Source organism: Balaenoptera borealis, assembly GCF_965194805.1.
Source record: "Balaenoptera borealis genome assembly, chromosome: 10".
Classification (NCBI taxonomy): Eukaryota; Metazoa; Chordata; class Mammalia; order Artiodactyla; family Balaenopteridae; genus Balaenoptera; species Balaenoptera borealis.
In genome coordinates, this window is record NC_138874.1 from 6,764,124 (window position 1) to 6,778,929 (window position 14,806).

At 40.7% G+C, this 14,806-nt stretch overlaps 1 protein-coding gene across 15 annotated transcripts in view; it reads right to left on the reverse strand.

Annotated features, from left to right (window-relative positions):
* CHRM3 (cholinergic receptor muscarinic 3) overlaps positions 1–14,806 on the reverse strand; it is a 534,793-nt gene that overhangs the window by 291,747 nt on the left and 228,240 nt on the right. For 12 of the 15 annotated variants that reach the window (XR_014249071.1, XR_014249072.1, XR_014249073.1 and 9 more), the window contains one exon: positions 14,384–14,446. The gene's annotated coding sequence lies outside the window, so the exon portion shown is untranslated. The remainder of the gene's footprint in view (positions 1–14,383; positions 14,447–14,806) is intronic. The other 3 variants (XM_082407628.1, XM_082407634.1, XM_082407630.1) reach the window with 1 other exon arrangement.

Genomic DNA, 14,806 nt, shown 5'->3' on the forward strand with positions numbered 1-14,806 from the left:
ATGGAAAAAAACAGGCTCAGCCAACAATCCAGGAGGTTAAAGAAGGGACTAAAGTTTCTGAGGCAGACTTGACCTCTATTGTTAGAACCTGCAAATTTTCAAGAGAAACAAGAAACAATTTGACTTGACTTTGCTTGGCGTTTTGGCCTGCAAAAATACTAAGGCAGCCTGACATTTCGGCTACAAATTTTGCAGCTGTGTAATCAGTGGGGTCTGGGAGACCTTACCATACTTGGTTCAGCCCTTGAATGCCTTTTGAGACCAAGACAATAGAACTTATTATTAGCAAACTACCATAAGTCTCAAGAGTATGACACATGAATAGAATTCTTCCTTTTTCTCTTTGCCTGCACAGGGACATAAAAATAGAATAAGTAACTAGTGTATTTGCACATCTACTCACACTAACTTTAAAAAATATACCGAGAGATGGAACTTGGCAAGAGCAACACCCACTAGGAGATGAATCATTTTTATTTTCCTCTAACATTGAGGTTTCTTGCTGACATGAAAGAGTCACCTTAAACCTGTTAGAAAGGCATTTGTTGCAAACTGTTCTTTCCTTTCCATTCCCAGCGTTACAAATTCAGCTCAGGGTCTTACTACTTTTCCTGGGCCACAAAATATCTGCTCTGAATTAGTCTCTCTACTCATTCCTGATTTAAAGCAACTCACACTTGGATGCCAGATAAATGTTCTGAGACACATCCCTGGTCGTGACAATTCCCACCTCCAAAATAATAAATGACTAGCCATCAACGAGAAATTAGGAATTGAGCAAACAAGGTCCTTCAAAATCTGACCCACACCTACCCATACCATTCATTTTTTCTTTCCACCCCTCTGTAATCTGGAGTTTCCAAAGTAGATTTTTTTTTTTTTTTTTTTAATCCTTCCTTTATGTGCTTCAGGCTTTTCTGGCTCTGTTTTTCCTCATGCTACTCCCCCCAAGAAGAATGCACTGCAACTCCCTCTCAGGAGTCTATCTCCCCCAAGGCCAACCATAAACACCTTCCGTCTCAGAAGCCCTGTTGACATACAACCAGATGCAGTCCTTCCTCTAATCCTCCTTAGAAACTTTCCTCGATGCCTACTTATTTAATTTTGCCTTACTCTTTAAGTATATGTGTCTCATTTTCTGCTGCTACGTAGGTAAAGAGCAAAACGCTTATCCCTTTTAAGTCTAGATCATTTTTCAACGATGGACTTTCTGGGATCTACATGCAGAGGCCTCTGTCTCTGAAGAGGGAACCAATTTCCTCTCCTCCCCATATGCAACCAGAGTCTGCCTTCTCTCGCCCTAGCAAAGGGGGAATGGCCGTATCAGTCACTGATACCATCATTATTATAAATGATCTAATTTACCATCTTATGTTATTTACCCTCTCATCTTCAGATGATTCTTCTGTGAAATCTGTTGTGTTAATTTCCACAGTGAATGAAATGCCGTCTTATGAACCACTTCACTTGATTTTTACAAGTCTGTGAGATGGGATGATGTGACCATCCCATAATATTGAGGAGAAAAACGAGGCTCAGAGAGGTTAAGTGACTTGTCCATGGTAATGTAAACAGAAAAAAACTTCCAGCGGCAGAAGTAAACTCAGAAAGATGATGAGATCTATCTGCAAGTGTATGCTAAGTATAAGATTGAGGAAGCAGAGGGAAAGGTCGCAGTGAGAAGTCTTCTTCCTCACTATTATTTCCTTTGCTCAGCAGAAGGGAAATAATGAAAACTACCTAAGATTTATTGGATGCTTACTAAACATCCAAGGCACTACATAAACACTTTACATGGAACTATCTCATTTACCTTACATAATAGTATTTATGAGGTACCTATAACTACAGAGTACAGATGATGAAACGAAATCGGAAAATTAGCTTGCCCATGGTGGAATGGGGATTTGAATCCAGATCAATTTGCATTAAAGCCCACACTTCTCATCTCTATGCCAATACTTTTCAAATTTTAATCTGTGATTTAATGTGAATCACCTGCAGAACCTGTTAACTGCAGATTCCGATTCAGTAGGGCTGACAGGGGGGCTAAGACTCTGCATTTGCAAGAAGTTCCCAGATGACGCTGAGGCTGATGGTCCAGAGACCACACTTGAAGCACCAGTTTCTTTATACTCCCCTGGGAAAGTGCTAGAGTGAGCAACTCAAGTCACTGACGTTCCAATTCTGGGGACTAGCTGGGGGCAGGGAAAGAGGGAAGGAGAGAGGATCCTGACTGTCTTAGCCAAGCCTACTGTTCAAGCTTCTCGGAATGCCCCTCACTGTTCCTTGTACTATGCTCCACTGCTTCCAGCTTTAACTCTCCCCTTCCTTGTTTTCTCATACGAATATTTTCACCTTGAAGCACAAAAGACATTATTTCAGATAATACTTAATGGTATCATTTTGTCTGGAACACAATCCTATCTACACTTACCTTACATGTATTTCATAATGCCCTGCTTTGTTCTTTGACTTGACACACCAACTCATATAAAAGTCCCTAATTATCTAGATTTCCATCACTAAGCATCACTTTGTATTGCACTTGTTTGTAAAGAAACAAAAAGAATGTGTTAGCTATTTTGTTCTAAGATGGAGAGGTCCAATGTACATCACAGGAGTTGCAAATGTGGGATTTATTCACCCACTTATTCACCCATCACTATCCAGCAGCTACGGTATACCAGGCACTATGCTAGGTTTGCCCTCGTGATCCTTATGTTCCGTTTGGAAATCAAAACATAACGTATATATATTTTATTACACTATTTTTATATTATGTGCATGATGCTACAAAACACAGTAATTTAATTAAATGAATTTAGCTTACCTATTTTTAACTATTTTAGTGTACTTGTTCAGATGCTCTGATATAATGTGGTAATTAATGTCACTTCTCAATATAAAATCTCATTACATTAATTCAGCCTCTGCAGATATTTATTCTAAAATGTGCCCATGCACACACACAATCTCCCCTCACCTTTACTGAAGTGAAAATGAATCAATTTTTATTAAATTTATCAGCTTCAAAGGGAAAGGCTTTGTGTCCTTGGCCACATCATCAGGCTTTAATTGGCTTCCATTCTGTTGCAAATGAAGTTTTAAAAACTTTGCCTTCAAATCACCAGTCATCTTCTCTCTCCCAATCTTCATTCAGAAGTTCCCACTCTCTGGCTGTCCAGTGGAGCCATCCCTGACCCTCACTCACACTTCTTTTTTCCCTTTACACTCACTTGCTGTAATGCTGAGAACCTTGTAAGTAATGTCTTTTTTACTCTCACAGCAATCACACGTGGCAGGTCTACTAGCTACCCCATTTTACAGATGGAAATGAAGGCTTAGAGAGTGCAATAATAACCACTAACATTGACTAGAAATATATATGCTCTACAAAATTTACAGTGTTCTCACTTATTACTTATCCTGCCTATGGGTAGGGTCATCTTAAATCTCCACTTTTACACAAGAAGCGCCCAGGCAGAAAGGGCCAAGTGCTTGGTCCAAGTTGACACAGACAGTTGGTGATGGAGCCAGGATCCCAGCATTGGAGTCCAGTCCGGAACCTGAGCTCTTACCCACCATCGGCTAACCTGATGAGGGTCCCACAGCTGAAGGAGAGTGGCGGAGCCAGGAGACAAAGGTCTGTCCGAACACAAAGCCCCAAAAGTCAGTCACTGCGTACACGGCTTGCTTTCTTCAGAGCCATCCTTCTCAGTCCAAAGGACAGGTTTAAATCTGTGCATTATTTGAACTCAAAGGAGCACAGGGAAAGTAATAATAATTTGATACTTGCTTCCTTTTGTGACCATCATCACCTGTCTACCCACTGGCATCTGTGCCCCTGCACCTATCTAGGGCCAACCCGGCCCATTGTTCTCACCCACTCAGGGTCTTTACTCCTGAAGTGCCCCCCCTCTCCCATCCACTGTCAGTTTATCCTTCCCTTCTCAATTATTTCCATCATTTTACAAACAGGCTATACAGTCTCCCAGCTTCAGAAAGCCTCACTTGGTCCCAGGTCCTGCGTCTTCTACCTGGACCACACCACTACCACACGACGTTTCTTCTCCCTCTCAAGGTCAACCTTGCCTACAAAGTCGTCTATACCACCTACCTCCATTTCCTCACCACCGTTTCATATCAGACTTACATTTCTCTGACTGCCAATATTTCTATAATAAACATTGTACGACTCTTATTATCAAAATATATTAAACTGTATAGGTAGTATGCTTTTATATATGGCACCACACACACACACACATCTCATAACCAAAAATACTGTGACTCATTAAAACTGTGTGTATATGCCAATGTTACAGCTCAAATTCCTATACACCACAAATTTATGTTATCAGTCTCGTCCTTTCCTCATTCTTGAGACTGAAATCTTGTTCCAGAAGATTGCATACAGATTCATCACCAGGTCAGCATGAGCTCTCCTCTCCTGCCAGCCGCCCCTGTGTGAGTTCCTTCCACTGTGACTCACAGAATCTCTGATCCATTGTGAAGAGTCTACCAGCTGGCTTCCATTTTTACCCCTCGCATCTTTGTTTTAGATTTACCTTGACAGCATCATGTTGCCTTTTGTTTCCTGCTCTTCAAACTTCCCCCTTTTCAGCTACCTCAGGCTCAAATGGAGGAGGAAAGAGGGCTGGCTGTATTCAGGGCCACATCTAGGTGTACAATTGGTGCATGCTACTGCTTATTCTCTTTTGTTGTCCACGCCCTATGGTCACACTTCCTCTCAAAACCACTCCTACCTAAAGATAAGTAGTGCATCCTCTACCACTAAGAAGCTGGTAGCACAGAGATGCACACACAGTAGTAATGCAGCATGAACGATCTCTAAGACAATGGCTCTCCAGGAGCACACGGAGGAAAAACTAGTTTACACTTGGGGAGAAGAGGGCAGGAAGAGAGATCCCACACACACTTTGAAGATCAGTGGAAATTATCGTGGCTAAGTCATGATCCAGTAACGGGAAGAGGCACCAGTGAGCTTGGGAGACGGAGGGGCAGAGCATGGCCTGTTAGAGCATCTTTTTGTAAGGGTAGAAATCAGGGTGGAAGTTAGGAAATGGTGGGAAACAAAGCTCGAGAATTAGGCAAAAACCAAATCACACGCTAAGAAAACTAGTTTTGTTTTTTTCAAGTCAGTGGGGAGTCTGCTTACTTCAAACAATAAAATAGTTAATATTTACTGAGGGCTTACAATGTGCCATTTATTATCGTCACAACACTCCTGTGAGGCAAGTGCTATTATTTTTTTTTCCATTTTATAAATAAGAAAACTGAGAGACACAGAAGTTAAGTAATGCTGAAGGTCAGACAGCTAGGAAGAGGCTCAATTTGAATGATAATGAGACTTTCATTTCAGAAAGGTAAAGGGATGTATTCCGTTTCTGGGCTGCGCCTGTATAATGCACAGAAGGCTAGGACAGAGATACAGAGAAGTGGGGAGGGCCAAGAGGAACAGAGCAGTTCAGTTCCGCCATCGCGATTGGGGGTCTGGGGTGAAAGTCCAGCTAGAGTGGTCCAACTGGATGCACAGATGTGGACTAGGGAAAGATGTCTAGGCTGGGGGCAGAGATCTGAGTCACTGGGCTAAAGGTCATAGCTTAAGCCTGGAAGTTAAGTGAATTAGGCAGAAAAGAATTCTGAACAGAATTCTGGCAGGCGCAGGGAAGGGGATTTGTACTTAAGCAATAGACAGAAGAAAACAACAGAAAGGAAGGAAAAGAGGGAGGGAGAAAGAGAGAAAGACAATGAGGGGAAAAGAGTACCAGGAGATTCAAGCAGAGGAAAGTTCCTTGGAATACAAGGAAAGAGGGAATTTCAAAAAGGTCATTGGTAACAAATTTTGCAGAGCAGTCAAGAAAGTTAAGGCTCAAAAATTCTTGGGGTTTATCAACCAGGGGATCTTTCTCATTTTGGCAACTGCAGTTCCAGTGAAGTGGTGCAATCAGAGGTCAAACTGCAGCTGTTTGAGGAGTTCTGGGAATATGAGGAAACTGAAGGAAAGAACAGGGTCATGGAAGATGGGAGAAAGAGAAGGAGGGAGACACAGAAATCAAAAGAAAACCTAGGCAGGGGTGTTGTTCGTTCTTTCTTTGCGACTTGACCCATTTTCCATTTACATATGAGAGGCAAATCTTCCAAAGAACCAGAGAGTGTGAAGACCCCAGAGGCAGCAAACACAAAACGGATGTAGGAAGGACTAAGGTCCAGACTTTCTCATGCTGTCTTTTGAATCTATTCTTTCCTCCTGCTGGCAGTTTCCTCTTTTGTCTCTAATCTCCTTTTTCCTGAAAAAGTTATCAATGCATTTTCCCGCTTTCAATCTATTTCCACAGAGTGTTGCCCAGTTAATTTTCCTCATGTTATTCCCCTGCTCCTACTCTTTCAGTGTATTCTGTTATTTTCAAAATAAAATCCAAGCTCCTTTAGAAATATAATTATTCTCCTTTTGGTCTTACCCACTTTGGCTTGTTCTTAGAGCACCACTCCTCATCCACAGAAGCCAAATCCTGAGGCTGTAACATTCTACCCTAAACCTGTGATCCTTTGCAATGCCTACTGGGTTGGTTTTTTTTTTTTTGCCCATATAAACCCTACTTTTCCTGAAACCTCATAATATATCACCCTCTTCTTATAGAGCGGTCTCCGTGCCCTTGAAGCCATATAAAGACGTTATCTTTTATTCTACCTTGGCATGTCATCAACACATCATAAACATTTTCCAAAAGTTATATATGTTTATCACTGTGAAAAGTATCAAGAATATAAACATGCTAAAGATACAATCCATGACAACTATGGGGTCATAATCTGTTTGGTATTTAAACAACTTGGTCACATTATTTAAATCAGGTCTTATATTTTAACACTTACTAAAAAACGTGTGTACCTTGTCATCAAAACTGGACTGCAAGCTCTTCAAGAGAGAAGCTGTGTATTAAAGCATTAGCACAGATCATCTGAAATTTCATCTCAGGAACATACAGCAAGAATTGAATAAGCATTTTGCTGAAAGGAAACTGGACAGAATTTGCAATCTCAGAATAATAAGGAACTGTGTAAATTGAATTTTCTTTTTTCCCCCTATAATATGCTGGAATGTAAATATAGCACTTCCACAGCTTTTGCCTTTTATCACATTATGAGATCATTTTTTTTTCAAGGCATTCTTATGTGTGCTTTGGATTTATTTCTTCTTATACCTGAATGCATGCTGCATGTTGTTTGCTGTGAAGATTGTGCCTCTCATTTTCACATTCTTTTCTATGATCTTCAGTGTAAGCCTACGAGCTTCCTCATTTCTCTTAGAATATAATTTAATTTATCCATATTATGGAACTGTGTCTAAAACCTTCTTTTAGTTAAAAAGTATCATCTACGAACTGCAAATTTGGATTTTTATGGAATAAATCATCTCTATTACTTTACCTATCACTCCTAGCTTTCTACAGCTACTCTCGTTATAATTTTTAGTTATCCCCTAAGATTTATCTTATTTTTATGTCCATATTCTGATACTATTTTTGTGTTTTTTTTGTTCTGTGTCTTAAATGCTACTCTGTGATATATTTTGATCATTTGATCAACTTGTTTTGATTTTTTTTGCATTTTATTTCTTTTGTGTATAGCATAACAAACAAATGCTCCTTTTATTTAAAAATACGATCTGTGACTTTCTGCTTTATTTTGTTCCTGACTTGGATTTTCTTTTCCTTTTAGTTCAAATGTTCCACTGAGAATTTAAGTATTTTTTTAAAAAATGGATTGCTTTCACTTGGGTCATTTCTGAAAACGAATTTGCTTTTTCATCTATTTCCGTGTCATGTATTAAAATCTTGCTAGAGAACTATTAGATTTACTACCTTCACTTACAGTGCCTTCTTAAACCTAACTGTGGGGCATTCCACGTGTTGGGCAGCAGTACCCTGGTGTATAAGAGTCACCCTGGCGTCCTGAGACCCCTGTGTGGCCAGCAGGATTTGGGCACGGGGCGCAATCCTCAGAGGCAGGTGTGGCTGAGCCGAGCCCGGTGCTGAGCCTCGGGTCTCGCAGGCTGCAAGGGTAATGGGGACTCCCGGTACCTGCTGCTTCTCCGAGATGCTCTGAGCACAGACGAGGTGGACTCCGCCAACCGGACGTCAAGGTCAATGTCCAACCAGAGAGGGAGCTGCCGCCCTGCAGGGACCAGGGGCTGTGAGCGGGTGAAGGAAGTGGAGGGACAGGTTGCCAGGGGGGCTGGTGCAGAGCAGGGAGGAGTTACCAGGTGGACAGGATCCGGGCTGGGGGTTCCTGGAGAGAACAGCTCTCCACGGCAGGCCCCCATCTTTGTCTTTACCTAAAGCTGGTACTTCTGTCCAGTACCTCCTGGAGACCCAGGCCAGGGACCCCTGCCTTGGTTTGTGCATTACAGTCTTGCTTCTCGGAGTGCAGTCACTGACGGCAGCAGCTGGGTGCGCCGCAGAAATGCAAAAGCACAGGCCCACCTTTGCCCTTATGAATCAGAATCTGTATTTGAACAGGTGACTGTACACACATTTGCATTTGAGAAGCACTGCATCAGAGGATCCACTCTGGCCCTCACCCTTTCCAAGGGACATGCCCAAGGGGAGCTGGGTTCCTTTTAGACCAGGCTTCATACTCAGGTCCCCAGAATCCCTTGCCCACAGGCCCAAGTCTGCTCATTTGTTGGGTATACAGTGGTTGTTTTCACAATACATCCTCCTCTGCATCCAGGACCCAGCAGGTGGTCATGGGACAGCTGTGACACAGTGGGCAGGGGTGGGGTGGACTTCCAGGCTGAGTGTCCACATGAGGCCCTGGAGGAGCAGGAAAGAGCCAGGGGTGGGAAGGAGGGTGGGTCCAGGGCCTCCAATTATACTTTTGCTCCTGGTCCCTTTAGACAGGGTTGAGCCCACTTCTGTCCATTTAGAGCTGATATACATATCTACTGGGGGCCAAGCTATGGGCAGGGTGATGGCTACAAAAGAATATATGCTATCTACAAAAATTTTAAATATTTGATACTAAAATGTTAGGTTGGATTCCAGAATCACTTGCCTTATTCTAAGAAATTTCAACATTACAGTTGTCAATGAAAGAAAGTAATAGCCGTCAGATTCTCTAGGTATAATTTCAATTCCAGGAACCTTCTGAATGTCTATAAAATAGGTTTTAAACTTTTTATCGTCTCCTTGTTCTTACAAAGCAACCCACAAATAGCAGCTATCAAGACTTTGGAGAGACCACTGATTGGAAATTACAAGTCAATGTTTCTAACATAATACCTCATAAGAAAAAGTTATTTGTGAATTTATGCTTTTCATTAAAACATCTGAAAATATTTTATTTGGAAATTCAATACTTAGTTTTCTTCCCAATACTTTTTATTTTCTCTTCTTCTTTTTTTAAAACTTATTTTATTGAAGTATAGTTGATTTACAATGTTGTGTTAATTTCTGCTGTACAGCAAAGTGATTCAGTGATACACATATAGACATTCTTTTTCATATTCTTTTCCATTATGGTTTATCACAGGATATTGAATATAGTTCCCTGTGCTATACAGTTGCTTATCCATCCTATATATAATAGTTTACATCTGCTAATCCCAAACTCCCAATCTATCTCTTCCCCAACCCCCTCGCCCTTGGCAACCACAAGTCTGTTCTCTGCATCAATGAGTCTGTTTCTGTTTCGTTATTTTTCTCTCTTCTTTTAATACAAAGTATATGTATTGAAAATTTTTTCACGAAATTCCATATGGATGCCCCCAAATCCTATCTAATTTACCCAAGTACCTACCACACAAATATCACACGTGCATAATTAAGTGAAAAAAGGTGAGAAGCATATACCCAGCTAGACAGAGTTAAGAAAAGCTAAGGGACTCAAAACAGGCAGAGTGGAGAAGGATACGCCTTCCCATCACATGCAGTGTGTCTTCAGGTCACAAATGTCTATTATTTCTGACTTTTATTAGAAGTATATCCTTTTATAAAGTGGATTTCCTTCCTTTGTACAATTTTTAAAACAGATTTTCCCCCTCAACAGATCGGCTTCAAACTTTTTAAAACATTTTCCTAACATATAATTATCATCTTCCAAAGATCCAAAAGTGCTGTCAATGTGACTGAAATCAGAATGTAAATATTTTATAAACAGCTGTCAAATCTCAATTGGCAGAAAACAAAAACCCCCCGAATTACTGTAATCTAACCACGAGGCTACATCATTTAATTGACAGATAAGACATTTTTCGAGCTTCCATCTTCCCATCCGCATTTTAATACATTTGCATGGTGTGCCATCCTGGATCGTCCCTGTGACAACTGACTTGGAAGATGGAATTAACTCTGAAGCTCTCTAAGGGAGAAGCCTAGCACAGTAATTGAACTCAGTTTCATGGAACATTTTTCACACTCACTGTATTTGGAATGTCTGTTACTAACAGGGACTAAATATTGGCATCAAGGGAATATTATGTTGGCCACTGGAAAAAAAAAGGCAGCTTTGCTCTTAGTAGTTCGATAATTTATTATTTCATTCTTTCGGGCCTTCATTCAACAAACATTTCCAATCATCTATGTACCAGGCTTAACTAATAAATCTATGTAAGATCTAAAGAATTGGGCTCTGTCACACATCACCATAGATCAGAAATGCCACTAGTGACAATACCAAAAGTGGTCCCTCCCAAGGATTTACTGCTATTTTCTGTGTGCACTGTTGTCTGTCCCTGTTCCCACAATTTGTTTTTTCATCTTTTCTTCATTTTTTTTTCCTTTCTTTCCAGTCTAGAGCAATAAACCCATCGGGCACATCTATAAGCACCATTTAATTTCTTTTGGGATATTTTACCTAAGGCATTTTTTGACTCTACATTCATTCATTCAATAAATATTTACTAAGCTTCTTGCAGGGTACAGGCATCTTTATAGGTATTGCGGTTCAGGCAGTGAGGAAAAGAGACCAGAGAGGCCCTACCCTCAAGGAGCTTGGACCATACAACAAACCATAAACACATGTCAGAATTCTTCATGCCTTGCCTAAATCCCTTAAGCTATACAAATAAGTACTTTTTCCATATGGGGGTATTTTAATATGCCTTAAAAATAAAACTTCTAAGTTTTTTTTTTAATACTTATTTTATTTATTTATTTGGCTGCGTCGGGTCTTAGTTGCGGCACACGGGATCTTTGTTGCAGCATGCGGGATCTAGTTCCCTGACCAAGGATCGAACCCGGGCCCGCTGCATTGGGAGCACGGAGTCTCAGCCACTGGACCACCTGGGAAGTCCCTAAAACTTCTAGTTTTTAAAAGGAATTAAACTTGGGATAGTGCTCATCTAGAGAGAGTGGTTAGGGAAGATTTGCAGCTGAGATCTGAATGGGAAACGTCAGGGACAGAGCCCTGCAAGCCAGGGGACTGCCATGCCAGGGCCCTAGGGAGACAAGAACACAAAGGAACAGAATGAAAGGCAGGGCCACTGGTGTTGAGGAAGCAGGGAGAAAAGGCCCAAGTAGAAGCCTGATTGTATCAGATAGGTAAGACACGGTCAGGCGTTTGGGTTCTACTCTAAATGCAGAGAAAGGAGTTGAAGGGTTTTGAGCAGGTCTCAGGAGAATAACAAGCTCTGATCTAGGTTCCCCAGACACTGGTCTTGCACACAGAAGGGATTCTGGTGTGGCAAGAATAGAAGCCAGGAGACCACCAGGAAGCTTACACAGTTGTCCCGGCAAGACAGAATGATGACTTGGAGCAGGGTTGTAACAGAAGAGACAGAAAGAAGTTAAGAATTTCAGGATGTATTTCAAATAAAGGACAGGAGAAGGAAAATCACGGATAACTCCTTAGTTTAATGGCCAAAAAGAAAAAAGTTGACTTTAGTAGACACAGCATTTCCCTGCATTAGCAATGGACATCCAACAAGGTAAGTTATTATTTTAGATTAAGAGAATATCAGAATATCATACACCCTCCATTTACAAACAAAGAACAAAGGTCCAGAGAGGTGAAACAGCTTTTTTAAGCCTCCGAAGAGCTGGCTATCACCTGCATTTCCCATCTCCTAGTTTCCAGCCCAGGGACTTTTCCATTACCCAGCACCTCCTCCCCCGACTCAGCTCAGTACCTTATTCAATATCTTGCATGTCTTTCTTTGGAAAGGAATTTTATTATATAATTTATCTTTTTCCTGCATTTTTTTCTGAGCCTACTGAGTGAAGTAATGGACACTGTTAGAAGGAAAGTATTTAATACTAGGACTGTAGCTTAAAAGCTTAGTTTTGGTGGCCATATTTAGACCATTAGCCCTAAACTTTTATTTCAAAAGAACGAAAAGCAAAATAAAAAACTTGGAATTAGTATTTCTTTCACCTGCTTTCATAGGCAATTTCAATTCATCCTGATTCCCCCAAACCAGAGTTGTCTCTTTCCTTTTTTTAAAAAATATGGAATAGCCTCAGTTCACTTAGTTTTATAAATGGATAATCTAGCAGAATTTCTGTGTTATTGAAGAACATGCAAAGGATTAGTGCACTGATGATGCCACAACAACAGTACAGGCTCCTGGCATCATAATGTGAGGACCAGCACTGACGTAGCAGAGTACAGGGAAGGGCACCTGACAGGTCCAAGTTCAAACCTTGTCTTTGATACTTACTATCATAGGACAAAGTTGTTAACATCTCAAAGCATCAGTTTCCTCACTGTAAAATGGGGATCATAATACTTACCCTGATGGCACTACTGTGAAGACTAAATAAGGTATAGAAATACGTCTAGCATCATGACCAGATATGAATGCTAGAAACAGCCAAGTCTGCATTTGGCTCTGAGTATCAGAAGACCCAACAAGCTTGTCTAAGTGATTTATTTGTCTCCTACAAGAAATGTAATGGTAGCTTCACTAGAGCTTAAGAGTGTCATCAAGGTGTCAAGCTCCTTTTACCTTTCTGCTCCAATATCCCTGGTTGTGGTTTTTGTCCCTGTGATTACAAGATGGGGCTGTGCTTTGTATTAATCATGTTTTTTATTTTCTGTATTTTATGATGTTTTGACATCTTAAAAGTTGCTGACCAGGGAGAAACTGCCCGTCCCAAGACTAGCCAATTCTTAGAAATAGCAAAGGGTTTGGCCTGGAGCACATCTTTCGCATGTAAACCAAACAATCCTGAGTCTACAGTCCCATCCACCTTCTTATCTAACTCAAACACCAAGTCAATATTTCCCCGGCCTAAATCAACACCCTGCCAGGTACCAGGCGACCAGAGACCACCCTTGCAGCCCAGGGCCCACCGACATTATTCTAACTGGCCAATCCTAATCTGTTTACCCTGCCCTGCCTTTCCTTTCCTGAGGAAACTCCCAAGAAAGACACTGACCTAGACTTTCTCCTCATTTCTGTTTTCTGCCCCTTGACCAGACCTGGTCTTCCTCAGGTGGCCCTTCATGGAGTGCCCCCTTCTCTTGGGAAATGCAAGTAATAAATTCTTCTTCCAGTGACACTGACTTCTCTGTGTCATCGCTCAGTCACTTTCATAAATTAAGACCCTGCAGCTACAAATTTTAGAACTACTTTCCAGGTAGGAAGAAGGGGTAATAACAAAGGAAAATGTTCCAAAAATATTCTCCTCTTGAAGCTCTGCTCTTTTAATTCAGGAAGGGAATTAATTCAGGAAGGGAACCCCTTCCCAGGGCCCATCACTCAGAACTCATTAGCCAGAACTGGGTCAGGTGGCTGCAGCAAAGGAGTCTGGGAAGTCTTATTGTCCTTCAAAACTTCAGGAATTTTTAAGAAAGGAATAGGGGAGAATGTATATTGGGTAGGCTATCTGCACTGTCTGCTGAATAGAAAAAGTATTATGAACAATAACATTTAAAAAGGATTGAGCTTTTTCACAATGTTGCTCTTTCTTTATACTTACAATCAGATTTTGTACAGGATTCCAAATAAGGCAATATAAATAAAAGATAATATTTAAGCTATGAATTAGACAAGCTATAAGGTCCTATATTTGCTAAAAATTCAAACATTTTACACTATTTAAAAAACCCTCACATTACTACAGTTAAGATACAATACGTTTTTGAAATAAAATCAACGTATTTCATATTTCAACAAATTCCTTCATTGTAATTTTGAATCTGATGAACAAATTAGTAAAGAAAAGTACCTTTACTGAGACACAAAAAGTTGAGCATGACTTATTTACATTAAGATGCACACAGTAACAATTATAAATTGTACTGAAAAACACCAACCTAGAAATTGCTATTCTTCATTAACTTCTGCTCACAGATCAAGCCATAAGCCCCCTTTTTAAAGCAAAGAACTCAACTCAAAAAAAGATCTTACCTTACAGTACCTTAGTGGAAGTTCTGAATGTCATTTATTTCGTCTCTAATCAGAAAACAGGTGCTAGAAGAGAACAAGAAAATAGGGTTTACATTAAGCCAGGACCCTGGAAAAGGGAAAGTCACTAGGTTACACACAATGATTTCTAAAAATGTAAGAACATCACAGAATTTTCTAGAAAGTGACTTCAAAGATCATGGTGCCCAACCGCCTCTCGTAACTGATGAGGACACAGGCGGTCAGAGAGTTAAGGCACCTGTTATTGGCAAAAGAAACACATCTACTGACTTCGGATGAAAGGCTCTTTCTGTAGTTCCACTCCTCATACCTGGAAAGCTCCAGTCACAGTGAAAGGACATAAAAGTAAGAAGAAGAGAAAAAAAAAAGTTGCTCATCCCTTAATTTTACACGTTAGTGATGGTG